Below are 23,276 nucleotides of genomic sequence, written 5' to 3'. Positions count from 1 at the left end.
TCAGTTCTTTTCTTGAGTACGAAGTATCCATTGTCTACCAAAGGAAATAGCATATAAATCAAAATCTGGCTCCTGTGTTCAGCAAGAACTCGTAAACTTTTAAGTCTTTTCATTTTTTTTTCCCTTCATTTTGAATATTGACACATGCAACATTTCTTGAGCCGGATGCAGCAAGTTTTTCATGTAATTTAGTGACAGCCTAAGTAGCTGTACCAGCACAGAAGAATATAATCTTTCCTTAAATTGTAATTGCCACGACTGTGTGAGCTTAATATCAAGTTGCTAATCTGTTGAAGATGAAAGCAATGAATTTTACTACTGGTCCAAACAGAAAGTGTAAAGTGTAATACTGCTCTAGTGATCAAAACACAAAATGTAAATCTGAAGGAATGTAAAGGAATAAAGAGGGGCCTCAAATCTTTTAGAAAACAGTGGGATTCTGTTTGTCTGGACGTACCTCACAAGCCGGTGAATCAAGTTAGAAAAAGATGCTTGTTCACCATTAGTCAGTGAGCTCCCTAGCTGTGACAAAGGTTGGGGTGTTTAAACCTGGATAATTTGAGAGAAGCTATCCGTACTGTATTAAAAAGGAGTAATGAATTTCTCTAGAAATTGCTATGAAGACTGAAAAATATGCAGCACTTAATATTGTAGGAAAAAAAAGAACAAAGCTAATAATTGCGATAGAGTGGTTTAAAACCAAGTATGAGGGTAGTTTTATACTCAGTTCTTGATTACTTTCACGTAAAGATTAAAATTATTAAATGAAAATGAAAATTTTCTTTCCACAGCTATTACACAACAAGTGAATTAGAGAGAGAGAAAAAAACCCAAGAAAGCATTGGCTCAGGCAACTTTTTTGTGTGAAAAATAATTTTTAGTCAAGTCTGGTAGAGCACAACAATTTGCAAGAAGAACATGTTATGTTGCCCCTGCTTTTGTCAGGGGTATTTTCATGTCATAATTCTGATCTCTGACAAATTATTTCACAACAGGCTGAGGTTAGGTAAGCTGTTAGTAATGCTATTACATAGACAAATTTCCGGAATAGAAGGTGTCCTTAACTTTATTTTTTGATTCTTAGCTGTATTTGTTTTGAGCTATTTTTCTTTAAAAAGCTCAAATTTACTTAAATACTTTTGGACCAAAAGAGTCTGGATACTGCAAAATGTAATAAAATGTAATAATAGATTCATATATATTTTCACTTTCTGGATATATGGAAGACTACTGTAGGAGGAGTATCTTTCCATGGATTTTTATTTTTCCATGGTTATTTTTCCACACATGATATAGAAGCTTTGATCGTGGTTTCACATCCCTGCGGAATGTGTATCAAGTCTTATGGAGAGAATGAGGCTTTAATTCAAGTTGCAAATTTGTGCTCAGTGTCTCTCATCCCATATCTTTTGAGATTATCTCAGTATCTCACTTAAAACAATCACGCTCTCAGCCAGGATGTCAAAGCTAAGAAGGAAGAAATTTGCCTTTATACTTTGTAGATCTCATTTAGATGAATTACAGAGGGGTCACAGCTTTTCATTACAGACAATTGCTTTTATTGGATTGCAGGCACCACTGTTTCTTCCTTCCTATGTATTGAGAACCAGACTGGAAGTAATCCAAGCAGCTCCTTTTTAGCCTGAAGTAGTGAAAGAGGTAAGATATTGCCCCTTCTAAACTGTATTTGAAGCCACTGTTATTTAAGGTTCCTAAGAAAAGTACAAAGGATAAAGATGGCTAGTAAATTGCTTCAAGATTCTAAGAGCTACAACTACAAAGAAATCTTCAAAGACACTTTCTTACATCCTGCTTCAGCATCACAAAACAGTTTAAGCATTGCGGCTATAGTATTCTCCTGCCCCAGAATAGCAAGCTCATGTTCAGTTCCCTCCAGAAGACAGTGCTGCATCAGTTCTGCAAACTGTTCCTTTGCTGTATCACTCAATGGAAAATAATTGCATGGAACTACAGCAAGAAACCCTTGGGAAACTCTAGAAAGGGGCAGATTAGGATTCCTTTCACCTTTTCATTTCCTTCCCATCTCACTTCACATCTACTCTTGGTCCAATGCTTTTCATCCTTTCTATGGAAACGTTTTTTTTGCTGATATTGAGTTAACTGGAGAAATGTATTTTCACTGACCTCCCTGAATGGGAAATCATAGAATTATGGTGTTTTATTGAAAGGTTTTCTTTGATATGAGCATACACAATAGAAATAAGGGATTGAAAACTTCCTTACTTCCTTAAAATGATTCAGAAAAAAGTCATGCAGAAGAGAGAACAGCATAATGAGAGTCCCACGACTTGTAAGTCTGAATAAAAAGCTCTTCTTTTAGGTTGTAATGGATTGTGAAGTACAAACGAACAAACACAAAGATTGTAGTACCAGAGAGTCAGTATGAGAATTTTATGAATCCAGGTGGATAAGAAAGAAGACTTGATCTAATGCTATAAACTCCTTTTCTGACCATGTTACATGCTGTAACTCAAACTTTTCTTTATTCTGTTGGATCTCAACGTGGAAAAAAATCCATAAAATGAAATGCAACGGTAAATAACAACATTAGAGTGTGGGAGAAACATCAAAACTGTCAGTACCTGTAGAAGAGTTACTTTGGAAAAACACTATTTTTCTTTGTCTTATTATCTTTGTGCCTCTTACTGTCTATTCTGAGCCTATGGAAGCTAGGGAAACTTCATATTTACTTTATCCCTTCAACATAATGCACCTTATTTTCTGTTCATATACTGTCGGTGTTTCAGTAATAGCTCATCACCTGCACAGAATGTTGTTTCTCTAGTATATTACTGAAAAATTATGTAGCCATAGGGACTAACAGGCAGAGCTGCAGCAGCAAGCGTTCTTTAAAATATTTTCAGTACTTGATGTCATTAAAAAAGATGGCAGTGGTGTACATAAAAGAATTGTACTTTATGTTTTTGAAAGTGAGGAACAAACTGTTGTTTATTCACTGGGCTTCTGCACTTCCTTTAAAAATACACTTTAAAAATACAGCCTTATGTTTAAAAACGTAAAGAAAATGTAGGCATAAATGCTTGTGTTGTCCAGGAGCATAAGCTGGCTTTGCTCCCTACATTTCAACTTATTGTGCCAGGTTTATAGGCTAAAAATTAATGCCAGAGTTGAAATAGAAAGATGGCTTAACAACTCAGAGGCATGATTTAAATGTCTAATTCACTTTGCATACCATGAATTGCCTTTAACAAAACACATCCAGATTTTAAAAGCATTTAACTTAAACATACCAATGAATACGTATACCAAATAAAAGACTGCCAGAAGTCCCAGAGAAACTAGAAATACACAGAAGTCATTGCACAAGCTGCAGTTTACTTTGCCATAATCCTATATTTTATAACAAAATATCATTTTAAAATGTTCTAATGACATGTAGTAATCCCATGGATGGCAAGTTTGTTTAGTTTTCTTCCTGCGATGCAATGTTTATTTCTAAAGATATAAAGTAGCATTTCTTTTTGGATTGGGTGCCAAATAAGGTAGGACCTGTTGTTTTAAATTCATATTTTAGAAGTGCTTTTATGAGAGGTCGGATCTTAGTGAAAACGGAATGTTCAGGTCCATAAGAAAACAAATGAAGTTCATAGTTAGAATTTATGTTGAATTCTAATTAATACATTTTGGGATCTATTTGCCTGTGCTCAAGTAGAAAGTCATTTCTTCTGGTTTTTGGTTGTTTTGTTGAATGGCTTGGGTAGATGGTCAGGTTTGTTCTGCTCTGAATAGTTCTGCTGTTTCAGATGTAAATGTTAAATTCTTAGGGTATGAACAATTCCTTCATGGTTTTCTTCAAAACCCTATGTGAATATGTTTAGTAATTCAGTTGTCTTCATACATGCTATACAACTGTACGTTCATATGGCATTGTGACACCAGAACCAGGAGCATGTGAATGTCTCATTATTGTAGTGCCCTGTCCCATTAAACACACTTGAGCAGAGCTGGGGGCACGTATGACCTTGCAAATCTCTTAAAGACAAAGAAATGTCACGTACATTAGGAAGGTTACTGCTTCTCTGTGGGAGGAAAATGATTTCCTGATGTTTATCTACAAATGAGGGTGTCTGAATTTTATTATCTGTATTTAATGTAACAAGTTCTAGCTTCTTCACCTTGATGCTAGTTGCAACTATTATTGCATTTTTTCTTTCCAGAAAATATACTTGGTATTACAGATATAAGTTCTTTTTAAAAAGATACTGAGAACCAGATGTGCAATAGGCTGCTCATTAAATAGAAGACATGTATACTAACATGAAGATCTCACATCCACATTTCTCCTGCTGTTCCTATCAGCTAGCTATAGGCAATAGCTAGTTACTGCTGTGCTCTGTTAATTACCTGCATTCTTCTTCCTTTGTCTCCTAATGGATAAAAAGTAATTTACATATTCCTTTCTATGAAATCTTTCTCTCAGTGGAGGTGTTTGTTGTAATTGAGGTGTCGTTTATCCAAGGTAGTGTCACTGCTGTTCAAGTGACTATTATGTGCATATATTTCTTCTCGTAGGATTTTATAGCAAACCAAAGAACACTGGAAATTTTACAGAACAAAAAAGAAGCCTTCTGTATGATGGGAATTTATCAGGATTTTATTATTATTAATGAGCATAGGAATGATCTGTAGTAGAGTAAACCCTTCCCAGCGAAATAGATTTGGTTGGCAGCACAACAAGTTTTTTATCAGGAACAGGCTTCCATGTAGCAATAATGTGTTTTTCCTTTTCAAAATATGAATTTAATGCAGAAATTTCTTTTTTTCAGTACATCAGTGGCATGAGTAGCAGGTCTGCTCATGTCTTTGTGTTTGTATCTTATAGCCAGTCCATAAATTAATGAAATTACAAAGCCAATTATTAAAATTTCTGTGTCATTTCAATAGTGTGCTGTAATTTTAAAGAAGAGAGAAGAAATTTCTGTGCTTTCTTTTTCCTTTGCATTTCTCATTAAATCACCATTCTAGGCTAGCAAACCCCGAGAAAACAGCTGTGTAATATATTATACATAGATCTGACAGCCATACAGGAATTTATGTCATTGCCTGTGTTATTTGCTTAGTAACTCCAGCTCTTGGTATTTACCTCAATTTTAAAAATCCCTGAGCATCTCCAAATGACTGATGCTTGAAAACCAACGCAGCAGCAGGAAAACTGCTGGAGATTATCAGCATTAAACTTCTTTCCAACCTATTGATACTCTTAAATATACACTGCGTGCTCTCTTAACAGACGACGTTTATGATGGAGAGTTTTCATCCCTGGAGCTCATGGGGAGCAGAACAACCTCTATCCTGCTGCTGATTTTCATAGAAAGTACCCTATATTTGGGATGTCTGCTCTTATGTCAGGTTCAGTTGAATTCAGCTAATAATTAATAAAAATGTGAATGTGGAACAGGTAGAAAACACTGTAATCTAAGCCTAATTTTCTTAGGAAAAGTGGCTTAATGATGGCTTAATCTTCTGTTACTTTAATTATTCAGATAAAATATCACAGGATGTAATACAAATAGGTAAGAAGCAAATGAAATTTTCCCTGTATATTCTGTGCGATGGATAGTGATGGGCACTGCAGAGTTCTTTTTTGGTGGGGCTCAATGTTTTTATCCAAGAAAAGAATTATTATTATTATTTTATGAATTTCTCCACCTGAGCTGCTGTTCTCCTGTTTACTGCACAGTATGAATCACTTTGGAGTATATTAAAATGTATGAGGAAGTCCAGACACACGGAAGCTGAAATGCAAGCTAGAGCATATTAAAGCACTGCAAATACCAAACACTTGACCCAGAACACTCAGGCTGGGAGACCTTTCTGCACATATTTTTCCTTTCAAAGTCTAGCTGGAAATAAATCTTCTCCCCAGTGAGGCAATAAATAGAACTTTATGTATTATGAGCACATACTAATTTGTAGCTGATCAGCAGGTAACATTATTCCACTCTGGGGCATCCATAGCAGATACGTGGCCTTTGTTCTTGAACAAATAAATCTGCTATGTGTAAATTTTGTTTTAGGTAGCAGATTGCTCTCCTATTGGCAGTTAATCTTCTACTGCTGATACTTCATAAATTCAGCATGGGTCGGTTGCACGTAGTGGCCAAAGTTATTGTCTTCTTGTGGTCTTGGTGTAGTATATACAAATAATCGTTCTAAAAACATTATTGGATATCAATAATAAAAGTTGGCAAGAGACGAATGCCAGCTTTTGGTCTGTGAGTTACTGCGTGTTTTTGTTTGTTTGTTTGTCTTTATAGCCAGTCGAACCTCTGAGACATGGGATCCCTGCCATAAGAACTGCTGTAAATATTAGTCATACTGAATGGTTCCGGCAAAACCTAAATCTACACTTTCTGTTTTTTCATTGAGTTCTCTAGTCAGTCTACATACTTTCATTTATCAGTAGACATCATAGCTCTACCACCTGGCTTCTGTACTGGAGGCCATGTTAGAAAATAGATACTAGTTTTAAATTAAGCTCCACAATACGCTTTTATAATCCAAACAACTTTTATTCAAATTTAAATAAAACTTTCATGAATCTGAACTTCTCAGTTTTCAGTTTTGTAGGAGGGTAGTCTAATTTGTAGTTTCTTTTCTCTTTCCCTTTCCTCTTCATTTTTCTGTGTGTAAAGTCCTTCCTGAGTTTCTGCATTTGATTTTGATGGAAAAGAAAAAACAAAAGATGCTTTGGAAGTCTAGAACTAAACTCTCGTAGCAGTTGAGTTGCCCGGCAGCCCGTGTGACGTTGGTTAGGCTGCTGGAGATTTTCCAAAATTACCAAGCTGTTTTGTATCCAGGAAGTTCCACTGCTGTGAGTGTAGCTGTATAGTAGTGGACACAAGCTGGAAAGTCTGACATCAGATTTCTTCTGTCACTGTTGGAGAAATCTAGGAAATTTGCTTCTACACAAAACTGGAAAGAGGTCCAACTTCATGTAAACGCAGTAACTAAAAATGCAGCCGGCAGAAAGCCATTAATTATAGCATCCTTGTGTAATCTGCAGTTGATTGCAGCAGGCTCTTTAATGTAGATAGTGATTGGAACCAATACAGATTTTATTACTCTTGTTGTAAAGCAGAAGATTAAACTGTTCTAAATTGCTTTATTTAAATGTCAGGCTGACCACAAACTAACTTGATGTGTATAATATGGAATAAGTTTAATTTGTGCATTAATTATGTAGTCCCTGCTGAGTTCCTACGTTGCACAAGAGGATGATCTTTTTAAAACTGTTTCATTTTGATGCATCTTCATGTGTTAATAAGGAAAAAGATTAGAAGATAATTGTTACCATTCTTTACAAATCTCAAATTCTTCCTAATGTTACCTATTGTAGGACCATGACTACTTCCTTTGCATTTTAATCTGATTGCATGCTAGTAAGAGAATATTGTGAATCAGAGGCAAGACACCTTTGAGGTGAAACATCACAGAAAATACAACTACTGTATAAGAAAAAGGCCATTTGTGCTTTTGAGCTTTTCCAAACCTGTGTTGGTGTAGACATATCTGGTATGTTTGCTGACACATTTCCTCATCTTCAGTTGCAGTTTGGATGTTTTCTGGTGTCAGCTAAGCATAGCCCTGGTTCCCCCCTCTGATGCTGGCAATACATTTGCTGCAAGTAGAAGGCCGTGCTGGAAATCTCCAGGCTGTCCTCGGTGCCAACTGTGCTACGATACCATGATTCGCTTTGTAGGAAAAATGCTTTTCTGCACTCTTCTTTAAATTAAATATTTTCCTGTATTGATGCCAATCTTCTGAAAGAAATTTTCAGTCAACCTTTGTGTGTTCATCAGATATTCTTTTTGTTAAAGAGTCTGTTGCTGCAATAAAAGCTCAGAGTCCATGACGCATACAATGTATGTATGATTAAGATTTTCTTCGATAGACCTTAGAGAAGCTTTAAAAGCATATTTTGTCTAAAATATGAATGTGCAAAGATCTTCTGCTTTCCAGGAAATGAATTTGTGTAGATTAATTCAGACCTCATGAGATTTTTGGATTTTTTCTTAACCTTCCACTGTGCAGAACTAAATAATATCTTCATTTCTTCTTCTGCCTGCGTTAAAATCCACATTTGATCTCTTTTGAGTTATTGTAAGGTACATAGAAATTTATTGAAGAAAAGGTAGTGAAACATAAAACTTATTTCTTTGCCAAGTAGAAACTTCAAGAAAAAGGGAAATCTTGTGATAAGATCTACTTACATTTTATGACTTAGAAGTTAGTAGAATGGTCCTAGATACAAGCCTATTTCTTACCTGGTGACCAACCAATCATCTGTTGATCACGTAAATACAACTCACTCCAAAACAAAGCAGTTTCCAGACCAGAGAAATGACAGTCTATGGGAAAAAAACCCCACTTTGTTCTTTTTCTAACTTTCATTAACCTAATAGCAGTCTTATTTCATGCCTTACTGTTCATTTCTAAAGTGTACTTGTACACCCTGAAATTTACTGAAAGGAAAGACTGAATTATTTTTAGTATTATAAAGGCAAAAGTCCAAAACTGCCACGCCAGCTACTCTTTATTATCAGACAGAAAAATCAGCCATTAATCATCATTATAGTAAAATCACACTTTAAATACAGTGTACACATTAATCTAAGCACCAAATTATGAAGCTCTGTGTTGCCAAGTGAAAACCAAGGACTTAATCTTCAGTTCTTTATACTGCAAATAGTTCAGCTACATTAGAGAACTTCTTGTGTATAAGTCAGCTGATGAAAAAAAACCCTACAAAACCCCCACATGCTTAATGAGGCAGGCTGTAAATTAAGAAGTTAATGATTCCAGGACACTTAAATGAGAATGGTGGAGCTGGGCTCCAATTTCCTCAATGGAATTGACTATGCTCATTGTAAAGCATATGTCGTGCTCTGAATTTCAGTATTCCTTTGTCTGTAGGTAGAAAAATGGCACCCATTACGTTATTTATTTTCCATTAGTTTTCTACTGGTTTAACCTCCCTAACTAATTCCTTTTATAATTTTTTAATTATAATAGTCAATACGTTCAGCTTCTCACAGATGATTTATCTCAAAGGTAGGAGAACCTGGTGTCCAAAGTACCTGAAACACAAATAATCTTGTATAATATTCTTCTACTGATGCTGTAATCTGAACTATAAGAACCCAAAGCGCTCTATAATGTTCTGTGTTTGCTACAGCCCACACCTTCAACTTCATTTGTTTTGAGGATTGGATACTGACAGTCTTCTCCCAATCAGTTTTTGTGGGATAATTATAGGCCTAAAAGTTACATTTTTTTCATTCCTGTTTAATCTTTTATACTGACACCTAGGCTGAAACCAGTTTTAAGTGATAGCATTGGTTTGTTGGAACAAGACACGCAGCTGAATAGATTTACTGATATAAAACATATTAAGAATTTGCACAGATTATATTCATGAGTGTGTAATAAGCTAAACTGAAACTTCAGAATTTCAAACAGATGGGAATTTCAGTGCCTTTCAAAACATTAACTCTGTATCTAAATCCAAAGATTTGAATGGGAATTAGGGCTCAATCAAAGGGATCAATCAAAGGGATCAATCAAAGGGATCTAAAGTATCTTTCATTTTAGGAGAAATTAGTCCCATTTAGAAAGTTATATGTCTCCATGAGAGCTCTTAGAAGGATCATTCTCTGTTACATAGGGAGTAATTTGGTATACCTTCCCAATAAAAGAAGAAAATCTTCCCTGCTGAATTCCGTGAGCTTTTCTTTGAGAACTGCCGTGTGAACACTCCTGACATCTACTTGGAATGTGCAGTGTAAGTTCCAGAAAGCTGAATTTTATTGTAGGGAGAAACACAAGTAACCTCCAACCTCAGCAGATCGGCCTCAAACCTTTAATGTTCACATCTGTATTTAATTACAGCAGTCAAGGCTCATCTGTAGTTTGCAATTCAAATTGTGACATTTGCTTTTGTTACTGCTTTTTGTTTCTGTTGCTGTGCAGTTCATGACTTTCTCTTCTGCGCTATGGGAAATAGGTAGAAGCTTTTAAGCAGCCTCACAGAAGCACCGGTGGGTAGTCCTCCCTGCACAGAAACCAGATTACCAGATGAGATTTTTGTTTTTGAGCTTTAGCTTGATAAATTCTGGAAAAAGTAGCAGCTTACAATTTTACAATTTAATGTGTTTGGTCTTTACACGTGGAGACCATCAATTTTAACCACAAGATTATATCCAAATCAGTGTATGTGGGTTTTTTTTGTTTGGTTGTTTTTCTACATTTGTTCCACTAATTGCCACTGTGCATTTTGGTCTCTCAGAAGAACTCTTAAAATTGCCGACTTTCCCTTGACGTACTTGGAAAACATGGTTTATATTGTCATTACCTCCACCTCTTACTTAAATTCCTTACATTGATGATCTATTACATCTGAACTGTTCCTCTGTGGTTGGAATCTGATAAGCACTAGTTTCACAAGACAGCCTGCAGCTAAGAGTTGATGCTCCCAGACAGCCTTCAACTGCCGGCAAGAGTTATTCTCTACCACAACAGCTGGTCAGAGAAAGAAATGTACAAAATGGCCTGCTTACTGTACATCAAACCTGAAATTGTAGTTATTATAGTGCTCACATATTCACTGTGCTAGTTAGAGCTAAGCCTACTCTGAGCTAGCAGTGTAGCTGATGCTGTATGATGGTGCTAAGGATTTCCTTGTGTTGTAGAGCTTGGTATTTTGCCGCAGTTTCTCTGTTTCATTTAGGGACAGGCTGAACTAACTGAGGAGTGAGAGGTTTCTGGTGATTTCCAGTTCTGCCAGTGATTCTGACAACGTTGCATTTGAATTTGAAAATTATCACTCATGTAAAACTAAGTAAAAATAGAAAGGAAGGGGGAAATGTTCATTGGTTCTGAATGATTAAGTTTTAGCCAAATTTGCCTATATAATAAACCTGCCAGAACCAACCTTAAACATTGCTTGACAGTGTGGATAAACTCTGTGGGAACTCATAACAAAATGAAAGATAAAATCTACTACTAAAGCACCCTACAACAATCGTGGTCTGTAAGATGTATTTCTTGTCAGATGTTACAAACGTGCAGTTAATAGTTTGAAACTTCATGAATACTAATCCTGAGGCATCAAAGTGAGATTACTGTGTATAACAGTGAGCTAATCTCTGAATTTAATATACACAGTGTACTTTTAATTTAGATAATGAAAGGCTTAGAGTTTTAACCAGTATAAATTCTGCATAGTGATAAAAGAATTGATGGTTTTACTTTGCTGATTTACTCTGATGGAAATGCTGCAGCACCCTTTTCTTTCTCCCTAACCCTAAAGCTTTTAATCTTTTTATAATGTCTCTTTTACAAATGGATCACTGGTGCTTTTAAGGTGATGTTTTAGGGTACCACTGCCAGGCACATCACTTCTGGAAATTTTACTTATTTCAGTGCATGTTTTACTTAAGGAGGCCAACTAGAAACTGACATGTCCTCAATCATATTAGAAAACAACGCTTGGATGTTTTAAAGCTTTTTGTTAGGAATTGAGTCTCCAGTCTCAGACCTCTAAGCAAGGACTGAGAATGAAAATAAAAGCGAGTTCCACCTGGTCAGTGCTCTGCTACTAATGTGATGGACTGGTGAATAATTTGCAGAATCAAAGAATGTCAAGGATTGGAAGGGACCTCGAAAAGATCATCTCGTCCAATTCCCTGCTGGAGCAGGAACACCCAGATTAGGTCACCCAGCAATGCGCCCTGGTGGGTTTTGGATGTCTCCAGAGGAGACCCCACCACCTCTGTGGGCAGTCTGTTCCAGTGCTCTGCTAAGCTCACGAAATTAAACAGGAGAAGGATATATGCGGGATACTATTGGGAAATTGATGAAAAATCAGCAGTTGTTTTCCAACAAATCAAACAAAACAGTTTGACTAATCATCTGCTGGAACAACCTGACATAATTTCATCAGTTTCTGTATGGCAACAATACAATTGTTATTAATTAACCATAAGAAATAATATGACTTTTGTAATTCTGAAGTGCATGTACCACGTATCATCCAAAAAGCCTGAAAAATAAAAGTCATATGATAGATGTTTTATACAAAGGGCATAATAAATTAGTTCACACTACCACAAATGGATGTGGAAAGGTACCACACGTGGCAGGAAAGTTTTGCAAACATTACGACTGAATTTTATATTCCCTTTGCACTGTCATCATGTAAAGTAGTCACCTAGCAAGCAACATTCAGACTGGGTAAGAGACTCTTACAGCTGTTTTCATGGTAAAAATTACAACTGAAGAGGAGTTCATATTTGTCAGTGTAAATACTCAAGCATTTCTTAGAGCTTGAAAGCAAATGTATTTCCTGGGTGCGGAGTTGCAGTGTGCCACTGTACTCTGTCATCTGTCACAAAATTCACACTCAAATTTTAAAGGGTGGAAAGGACCAACTTGCAAAGAATTATGTGATTTATTATTAATGTATGTGAAAACTGCAAGGTGCTGCTGAACCCACTCTGCTGTCCTCAGTGGGATGCTAACTTGTGCTGCCTCTCAAGATCAGATTTAATATCTACTTTTTTCATCTTACACTGTGACAGGATTATAAAATACGAGGGCAGAGTTTATTACCAAGTTGTCTCTTAGCAGATGTTCCATACTGATAACAAAGTCTGCTTATTATAAATTAACCAGCTCCTAACATGTTTGTAAACCTTCAACATGTTGCAGTGTAGCTTATTGTCGTCTCTATTCAACATCTCTAGCCTAAAAGCCCTATTTGCAAGAAAAAAAAGAAGTCAGGGCAGCGTTTGGTAAATTGTAGTCATGTAGGCATTGAGATTCACCAGTGAGCATGGCAATGGCTGTTCCATAGTATCGACCAACTGTAATAATTGTATGTCATCATGAACAAGAGAATGGCAAATTTCTAAAGCCAGTATTATCTCTTTTCATTTCTTTAGTACTTTTTCCTATTGTGAAATCTGTCTCAGGTACCAGGAAATGTGTTTTTCTATGAGCTTGAAATAAATTGAGGAGAAAGCCCACAGAAGACAATTTTGGACCTCATAACCCAAGCTGTAGCATGAAAAATAATTTATAGATAACAAACCATTAACCTTAAAGAGGAGAAGGTCAGCAAACTGGCAGCACTTTTATTAAAAAGCTGTGTGGGAAGAGAAGAGCAGCATCACAAACACGTGAAATGCTGTGATCATTTTACAGCTCAGTAAGCAGTGCTCCTTAAAGAATTCACCTATGTTAGACAGAATTATATAAGAACACACCAAAGGCTCACAATAGTATTATAATACAATAGTAGACCTGCTAACAGTACTCTGAAGGTTCTGATATTCGTAACTGGAAGCATTTAAAGCCCATTAAAAATAGAATATGTGGTATTGCTACTTCACTGCTAATAGAAATACTCTTGCAGATTGTCTTTCATTTGCTGTCATCTCTGCACTGGCTCCTGCAGGAATTTAACTATATATGATCATCTGCTTACAGTCATTTCATGGAAAACACTCCTGAGTCCTGTTTCTTCCCTGTAGCTTTTAAGTGCTTAAATTGCATGCGTTTCACTAAGTGATATCATTGGTTTCTCAGCATTTTGGCATCATGTCTCCATAAATACTCCTAGTAATAGGATGACTGTATTGTTTAAGTAAGAGTATGTATTTCAGGTGAAATTCTAGCATAAATATTCTGAGTAATTCAAATTTCCAGCAAATTCAGAATGAATCAAAACTGCGTGCAGCTTCCAAGGAAGCTCTCAGGAATAAAGGCTCACTCTAATATCCTTCTTTAGACCTTCTTTATTTCTTCTGTTGGATTAGATTGCAAAGTAGGCTGAGAATCCCATTCTTTCAACTTGTCAGCTCAACATCAGCACTGCAGTTAATAGACAATAAATTCAGAGAATCCAAAGGCAAACTGAGGTACCTTAGTTAGCAAACTGGTGGATTGTCTTTTGTGTTTTTTTCTGTTGTCTGCCTGTTTGAAAACACGTAAAAGTGGCAGAGTCCGTAAGTTTGTTAAAGACAGCTGTGCTTGGGAATAAAAATACTTTAAATGGACGTGTCGGTAATGTTTCTTCCACTGTCACTCTCATCAGATGACTGCTGCCATCTGGGCAACAAGCAGCTTTTCTTAGCCATATAGCTGCAGTGAGTTCCCAAAAAAAGCTTAGCAAAACTGCCATGGAAATAATTAAACCTTTTAGATGAAGAGTATATACTGGTCTCTTAAATGTAAAATATTACAGTAATAATGTTAATAATTTGTAATTTTAAAAATTATATACCATAACTACGATCCAAGTTAACAGTGTTTACTATTAAATATTTTTTGTGTAAATGTACTTATTTAAAAAATCTAACAGTAGATAAATAATGACCTTAATTCAAAGTAGGTAGCACATAGGAAATGCATGGTTCTACTGCTTGTGTAAAAGGAGCAATGTCCTTAGCCAAATCATTTAACTAATATTATTAGCATGATTTTCCAAGGAAGCAAGACTTGTATACTTGTCCATCTGTCACCTCCTAGCTTTACTTCTTCCTTTTCCCATAACTTTTTGAATACTTGGAACAGTATTGATTAGAGAGGGAGACTTTGAGGACTTAAAGTACTTCCAGCTGCATTACTCAAAATACAACTCAGGAGATTCCCATAGTCTTCAGTGCTGCTGGCATAGGAGTGAACTGGTCAGGACACTCATAGTATTGGCCCCAGAAAAAGCCCTCTGACCCAGTCAGCAGGAGTAGAACGGGAGGATGCAAAGCATGGAGGCAGCAAGAGCATTTCTGCTTGGACTGCGGTGTGAGGAGAATCAGGAAAAGAGCTGCGATAGCAGTGTCACTCAGGGAAATTCCCTCATCCATTACATCACCACTGTGGGGTATGAGCTCCATAATATTTATAATCCTCTGTTGGAGAGGCAAATTGATTCACTCAATTAATATATTTTCTATTTAGGTCGATCATAATTTGAAACTTATTCTACCTCCTGGTTAGAGCTGATGGATAGAGGATTACAGTACAAATGCCTTATCAAATATCCAGCAAGAACAGCTACAGACTTTTTAGGTTGACCTTGGTGCTGTGCAGAGCTATTATAACGAATTTTAAATAAAAGAGAATATCAAGAGATAAATGCAGATTGTGGCTGACAGAAAGTTGAGGGAGTTTGCCAGTCATGCAGACAGCTAGATTACTGTCTGGTAAGAGAAAAAATCCTTGTTGTATGTAGGAACAGAACAGGATATAAATTTAATAATACAAAGTGCAAAGTTATGCCTTAGGGACTGAAAATGAGGATGTCTTGCTACAAGAAGAGATCCTGAATTGCTTTGACGGACGATAAGATACCTGCCAGTGAGAGCTGAGCATGAAAAAGGAACTTCGTATGCACTGAGTCAATTAGTGTGCTCTGGAACATGCATCCTTCTCTAAAGCACAGGATAGAGTTAGCATCTTGGAAAAGAAGGGAGCATTTGGACTGATGCTAACAAAAAAATTAGCACCTAACATTTTCTGATACGAAAGAATTCCAGAACATTTGTACTGCCTCTAGTTTTCTCTTTTTCTAAGGCCTATTTGGGTCTTTTGTGTATAATGGTTTTACAGTAATAAGGTTTTCTGTGATTTATGATACATGTATTCAATTCCATTTATGTTAATGGCTGATTTGCAGTGGTTTCACACAGTGACTCAGAGAACTCTCCCACTTTTATGTTTCAAGTTAGTGGTGCTACAGTGGTATTAGTCAGCATATCATTTGGACCAATATAGCTGATGCTGAAGTCATCTTTTTATACTATGAAGTTTTTAAGCTGAGTGACACGGAACCGCAGAAAGTGTGGAAAATGATAGACTAAACTAATAGTTGCCATCAATCTCCATTTATCCTGGATTACAAGTGCCTTAGAAAGCATAGACAATGACAGTAATTCAGTGAAGGTTATAGACTGACTACTGTTCAGAAAGTCATCTTTTTAACTACCTCAACAGATAAACTACATAAATGCATTCAGTGTTTCCCCCCCAACCTTTGAAATAGGCGCAAGTCTGGATATTGCGTAGTGCATGCTCACGAGGCAGCAATCATTGGGACTGTTATGCTCCAGCCACTAAATATATAGCCCTTGAAAATGAAATATTTTATGCAGTCCCATCTTCCCTAAACAGTTATCTATATAAAAGACCATAATCAATCCTACAGTACACCATAGACATGAACTGCATAGGGGTTAGCATTAGTAACAATGTTCTTCAAACACTGCATGGACTGTTCTTTAGTAGAGAAAACATCAGCATTGCATACTCCTTGTTTATGGTCTACTTGGAAATGTATTATTTCATTATAATGTAATGATTAATGAGTATGCAAATGTAGTTATGCTATGTGGTTGGTTACTTGGCTTGAAAATGGAGATATATTAAACACAGTGCTGCAGTAGAAGCACATGGAAGTCTATTCAAACAGATCTAAGTTATGATACCTGAGCATTTGCCGTCTGAGCGTTTGAGAAGGTAAAAACAAGTAAGTATTCATATTTAACTGGACAGATTGAAAGTGTTATTGCAGTTGGGTATTCTGAGAGAGTTTGGAAGGAATCATAGGCACGGATATAAAAAAAAAAATAAAACCACTGCAATCAGGTCTGTCCAGCCCTTCTGACTGTGAGCACAGAATGAATGTAGATGTTCAGAAGAGAACCTGTTAGTTTTGCTTTTTGTTTCTGGATTTGTTGCATTTTTTTGTGGTTTTTTTCTCCAGCATTATGAGATCTAGAGAACAGGTAATTAATGCTATCTGTCAGGTATTGGGAAAGGATCTAATGAATTTAGTCAAAGACACTGGAGACTGTAGAGGAGACAGACATGAAAAAAAAAAAATAGTAACAAATAAAAGAATTAAAAAGAGAAAAGAAAGTACATATTATGAAGTATTGCAAGTTTTCTCTCACATAGCTCTTCTATTTTTGTAGAAGATTCCATGGGTTGCTCACAGGTGCAGAAATACTTAGGTTTGCTTTTTTTAATTTTAAATTAAATGTTCAGCAAAGTACCATATGAAGCTTGTCTTGGTCACGTCTGCTTTCTGTGAGTGTTTCTTCTGCACTTATTCTTGCTGGAGCAAAGCTATAAGAAGACTGCATTCCTTTGGACTTCTTCTCTTCAGCTCTTTCTGTAATCCTTCACCCTCAAGAGTACGGAACAGACTTGATTAATAAATCAAATAAGGTATGGAAGGAGTACAGAGGAGAAAGCACTTGAATGAATGCACTGCATTGCTGTCTGCATGTAAATAAGGCAGTAGAATATTTCCTGATCTTTTTCAGTTGAATTATCATTCTACTTATCAATATGTTTTTTCTTAGTTGCTTCAAATGAAAAATTTATGCGGGGAAATCACTGGGGAGAAGTGAACTAAAGAGTAAATCCTGGGTTTTTCTGTTTCCAGCACTGAACTATGCTGGTTTCATAATGATGGGATGTCTGCCTCTGCAGAGTATCCCAGTGACCAGAAAGTAAATAAATATGAAGTCACAAAGGAGGACTGGTGACACAACTGCTGCTGTCAAAAATTTCTGATTTATTCACAGAGAAAATAATGATAGCTTCATCAGTCACTGCATGAGAGCTTGTTCTCACACCTACATATTGATTTCATAGAGTTAAACTCCCCAGGCATGGAATTAGTTCATGCATTTGTTTATTTGCTGGCTTGCTTGCTCTCTGTGACCTGACACCCCACTACCGTCAGGAAGGTTTGTCATGGAGTGAGTCTTTTTTTAAAGATTATGAGATTGTAATTAAAATAAAGACGGTGTGGCCAGCAATATTATGCCTCATTAAGCATTATCTTGAACACTTTAATTTAGCCAGTTTAAAATTTTATTAAAATGTCATTTATCTCTGACTGTGAAGGTGGTAGAAAATGCAATGAGAAGAAATAGTCAAGATTGAAAGGAGAATTTATTCTGATTACAAATATGATAGATGGAATACTGCTCAGAATGGTGTATGTGAGTGTGTTTTACTCTGGGTGTTGACTTTATCTAGAGGATAAAATAAGAGTGCAGCTTTCAGAATAATGAGCTTATTATGGCTCAGGCAAGTGAAACTAACAAAAAATCCCCAAACTCTGCCACTGCTATTAAACTGTAGCTAATAGGGACTGTCACTTCTGTAGCTGACAGGCTCTGAATTATCACATAATCTCCCAGTTCATATCAGTGCTGGCACCATCTCACACATGGAAGTGAAGATGAATTCACAGTGTTGATGCAGATGAAGCATTTCTTAGCATTATACTTATTATACTCGGTGTCACTTATGGATTTTTGTCAAACTAGCCAAGCCTTCTGATTCTTTGCCATGATTGGTATCAGAGATAATACTTGGATAGTATGTTGTGATGTGATGAGATAGCACAGCTCCTCTCCCCCAGTGCTGCCGTCCAGCCGTGTCCTGTGGCCATGAGCTACTTCAGGAAAGCCCTTACCAGAGTGCTTCAAGCACGTGCCCTTAAATCCATCAAAACTGGGCTGCAATCTGCTGCTCTGAAACACTGCTCAAAAGGCTGCTAGAATTAAAATATGTAGCTCATACTTGTGCTTGGAATTGGACACAATCGTGGAATTGTGAATTTACTTGAAACTGTCATAGCATGAACTGTTTTACAACCAGAGAATAAGAAGGGGAGACACGTATAGTAGCTTGGGAGAAAAACAAATAGGAAAACAAGTGCAGTTCTCTAAAAATAGGTTTTCTGCTTAAATCAGATGGATTTGCATTCAGTATCTTAAAATTTGAAATGATAACTCAGTGAAAATATCACCTGTTCTTCCTGTAAGAATGGTTTTTTTCCCTCTGTTAAGAATAGCTTTGTCAGTTTGAATTTGGTGTTATATTTTCAATCTGATCCTATTTTCCTGCCAAACACAAAATAATCAGTGAACTTGCTTGAATGCCTTTAACCTCTAAAAATTATTCAGGAAGTCTGCTTCACTCTTCTAGCTCTTAAAAACACTTTGTATGTTCAGGTCAACAGTGGCAATTTCCACCCAAAAACCAGCACAACTGTGTCAGAGAATGCAGTCTTCACTCCTGCATTTGTTTCTTGCTGTAACACAGCTTTTCTCACCATGCTGAAATTTCAGAGGTGTTTGCATTCATGTCATGGGGTTGGGATGATGTGTTTGATAGCTCGTTCTCCAAAATGAATGTGTGCTTACTGTGTGACTTCTGGGCTCACCCGCACTGAGGTACACCTTGTCCAGTGTTTGCCAACTGTAGGGCACTTTGGAAGCCATGTAGTGAAGCATGGCTCCAAGTACTTTTCACTCCTGGAATACTCTTCAAGGCTGAAAAGCTTTTTGTTTAAAAGCTATTTAAAACCCAGCCTGATATCCCAGTGTGAAAGAGGACATTGAACCTCAAGTGGAAATTTTCTGATGTACAGACTTCTATGTCACGTTGACAAATGATAATATTTTTCAAGAGGAAGTGTGTACCAGACATGCCGGCCGTCCAAAATATTTTAAAATGATTTATTTTAGTGTTGGTAAAGTTCTGTAATAAAAGGTGTAATTGATACTTGACCTGTCTAACATTTGCTCTCTGATTGATTATGCTGATAGCTGTATCCATTGACTAAGAATTATTGGATTTATAAACAACTACAGCCTATAGAAACTGTAGTAAATATGTGTTTTTCTATTCCACCAACAGTAACTCGATATTCTCAGAATCCTTAGTTCTTTGCTACTTTCGTATCAGATAGGATATGCTTATCTAGCTCAAGCAAAGCCATGGTATAGATAAACAATGAATAAATACAAAAGTCTATCCAGCACAGTGTGCTGCACCACGCGCAGCTACTACCTTCAGTCCTGGAAACACTATCTGCCTGGACTCAAGCCAAAGTAATTAGTTCTGCCTTTCTGGAAGGGTAATTAGTCAAAGCACCACACTTGGGCAGCCATGGTGCTTCTGCCTCCAGAGATAACCCCCACGGGCAGCTCAGGTGCTTCTGCAAGGTGCTGCTCCACAGAGCCCAGCACAGGCTTGTCTGTGCCTGCTGCAGCGCAATAGCTTTGCCTGCTCTGAACTGCTGTGCCTTTTAATCATTTCTCTTTGTAATCTAAAATAAGGAAAGCAGCTTTAGTTCTATTTTCCGTATGAAACTTTACCTTTGTTTTAGTTAAGTGAAGGCCCATTCTTCCTTCTCTTCCTTAGTAAGTTCTAGCAGCCACATCTGTTATGAAATCATAGTAGCTGACCAGAGGGCAGTTGTTACAAATATACAGCATGTTATGGGACGTCCTTCATACTTAATACGGGCAGTAGAATGATCGTTTAAATCGTTTATTTTATCATATTTGCCTCATTTAGGTACTTCAGTCATTCCTTAGAAGAGTTTGTCACTTAGATGTGTTCTCTTGAAATTACATTGCTGAAATGAGGTCTGCCTGCTCTTCATGCCTGCACACTGTAATAAATTTACTGTAAATAATATACTGTTTGGCATGTGTTCCATTTGCTCCTCTTACTATTCTTTAATCTGTGCTTTCAACATTTTACATTGCCTTGTAAGATTTTTATTTTGAAAGCAAAGTGCAACAGGTGTTAGAACCTGGTTTATAATGTCTTGTTCACATGCTCAGATACGAGACTTATCTCTGCAAGCCTAAAAAAAAAAAGTAGCTAAAACTTCCAAGTGCTGAAACGGTCTCCCAGTGCTGACTCTTACTTAAATGAATTACATTTGTACCTGCCAGGCAGTGTTTGCAAGTACCAAAATTGCAAAAGACTTTGCTGAAATGCGACTGGTCTCATATGTAGTGAGCTGCAGAATGTCCTGCACGTAGAGCTGAGCATCTTGCCAGTGAAATAGAAAAAAAAACCAAACAACCCACCATACCTAGAATAGCTAAGTGGAAGAGAATGAACTACATGAGAATGAACACAAAATTATTTATAGGAAGCTTCTGGCACTGTCATCACTCACTTTCCATATTTTTCAGTCTTTTTAGCACTTTTTTGAAGTGTGAGTGAACATCTTCCTGCATCCTGATGTGTCAGTGTTCAGCTGCCTTGTAGTGACCGTAAAATTAAAAAATAAAGCAATAAGCTTTTCTCTCTCTCGCCAAACTAGTTCTTAGAATGGATATTTAGAATGGTCTGAGTTGAAGAGGACCACAACCATGATCTAGTTGAGTGCATTTTTATATCTTCCACGTCTACTATATCTCTAGGCCACTCAATTCATTCTTCAGTAATTATGAGGACATATTGATCTCTGATATGATAAGTATGAATATCTAGCTTGTGCATCATGCTGTGAGTCATAAGAAGGAAAATTTCAGTTATCGCTGGCTGTGGTTTCTCTTGCTTGTGAATATGCCTTCTGCATATCGACTGCATCTTATAACTTCTAAGTTAATAGAATTAATTCCCTGCAGACTACACTCATTTGTTGAGTTTGCCAGTGCCCCAAAAACGGTCATGTGCTTTATGATCAGTGCTTCTTAATGCCTTCAGTATTCTTGGATCAAGTTGCTCTTTCATTTTGGTAATAGCAGCTGATGCGGTATGGTCAGGAGAACTTGAAAAATTGTTGTATAAATGTAATGACGATTTTGTGTTCATGATTTGATCCACTGGCTGAGCAAGTGTCACCAGCTGCTAATGCACCGTATGCATGAGCCGAATAAAATGCAGAGGCAAGAACTTCAAAATCACCTACCTACCTTGACACTGATTCTCCCAGATTAAAGTATAGGATAAAGATTTAGTTACTGGCTTCTTTTCCATTACACACTTCAAAATAATTACTAATCAATATCAAAAAGCAACAGAAAATGGATTTCCTGTAACTTTGTAGATGAGTAGAGTGAAATTAATAGGAACAAAAGAATTAGTATATTGGATAAGATTAGGCCTATTTATCTTGATGCTGACAAAGATGTATATCAGATCTTTCGGAGGAAAACTTTTGGAAAGCAAACTTTATTTAAGTATGTTAGAAGATAACTGTTTCCTAAATCTGCTTTTCCATTATATTGCATCTGAGGAAACATGGTCATAAGGCAACAATTTTTCAGTGTTACTGAAATCAGATAGAAACTGTGAACAATACTGAAAGCCTGTTGTTTTTTTTTTTTTCTTGCTCACATTTGCTGTTCTTTCTCTTTGCTTTGGTTTTTTTTATATTCTTTTATCTTTTGTTGTGAGAATTCCATGAAAATGGTGTATGGTGTTCATCTAGAACTGTGCAGAACAATTTACAAACGAAAGCACTGCTTCATATTTCCTTTGTCTTGGAGCTGCAGTTACAGTACAAGCGTGTGCATTTTACTTTTGCAGCACAAAGAGAAAATGTAGCTCACAATAATTACAAGATTATCCAAAGGCTGATCAAATCATAATGAATTGTTTTTCTATCTCCTGGGTAACAGGTTTTGCTATCAATTGTTTATCATTTCTGTCAGTAGTATCTTCCAACATTCTTTTTCAGGAGGGAAAAAAAAAAAAAGAATGCCGAATTAGAAATGTATATTGAACATATTTGTATGGTTGATACAACGCTATTTTATTTGGGAGAAAGTTCAAGTTGATAGGTTACCTAAAGGAGATGATGTATTTCAACCAAGCTGATAACAGACTGAGGGACTTCAGTCTTGCATAAGAGAAAAATGGTGGAAGCTGTGCAAGCAGCTTTGGGAAGTGTTACTGACCGTGACCTTTTACAAGGTGGCAGACAGTTTAGCAGAGGGTGAGCATTGCTGATCCCTCGATTCAGCCAGTGGTGCAGGATAACTTCAGGAGTGTAAAAGTCTGCAGTGCTATAAAAAGGTACAAAGTCTGTGGCCTAGCAAGCCAGTCAAGACAGCACCAACTGACTGCCCCTGTAAGCAACTCTTATCTGTTGCAGGCATGAAATTCATCACAAATATTAATATGCCAAAATTATCCCCCATAAAATTACTGTTCCAGATACTAAGTTGTTTACGGAATGTTTCAGACCTTTGTATGTGTCAAAATCAAGCTTCAGGATCATACGCATAACAAATGGATGTGAGGAAGAACTGAAGATGTTCATGTAATGTGAAGATTGATCTGATATATAAGACCCAAACTTTGTTTAAAATGTAGTCCTCTGAGCTCCAGATGGAACTTGTTTATTTTAACAATATAGAAAAAAAGCAACAAAATTTGATTTCAGTTACTTTTTCATG

The 23,276-nt window shown here is 36.6% G+C and overlaps 1 long non-coding RNA gene across 1 annotated transcript in view; it reads left to right on the top strand.

Moving 5' to 3' along the window:
* The window catches only part of LOC122176674, a 72,333-nt gene that overhangs the window by 31,183 nt on the left and 17,874 nt on the right, over positions 1-23,276 (top strand). The gene's annotated exons all lie outside the window — the stretch shown is intronic.

The sequence above is a fragment of the Lagopus leucura genome, unplaced genomic scaffold (assembly GCF_019238085.1).
Source record: "Lagopus leucura isolate 7727_CA_CO unplaced genomic scaffold, USGS_WTPT01 Super-Scaffold_806, whole genome shotgun sequence".
NCBI lineage: Eukaryota > Metazoa > Chordata > Aves > Galliformes > Phasianidae > Lagopus > Lagopus leucura.
This window is presented reverse-complemented; position numbering and strand designations above follow the sequence as displayed.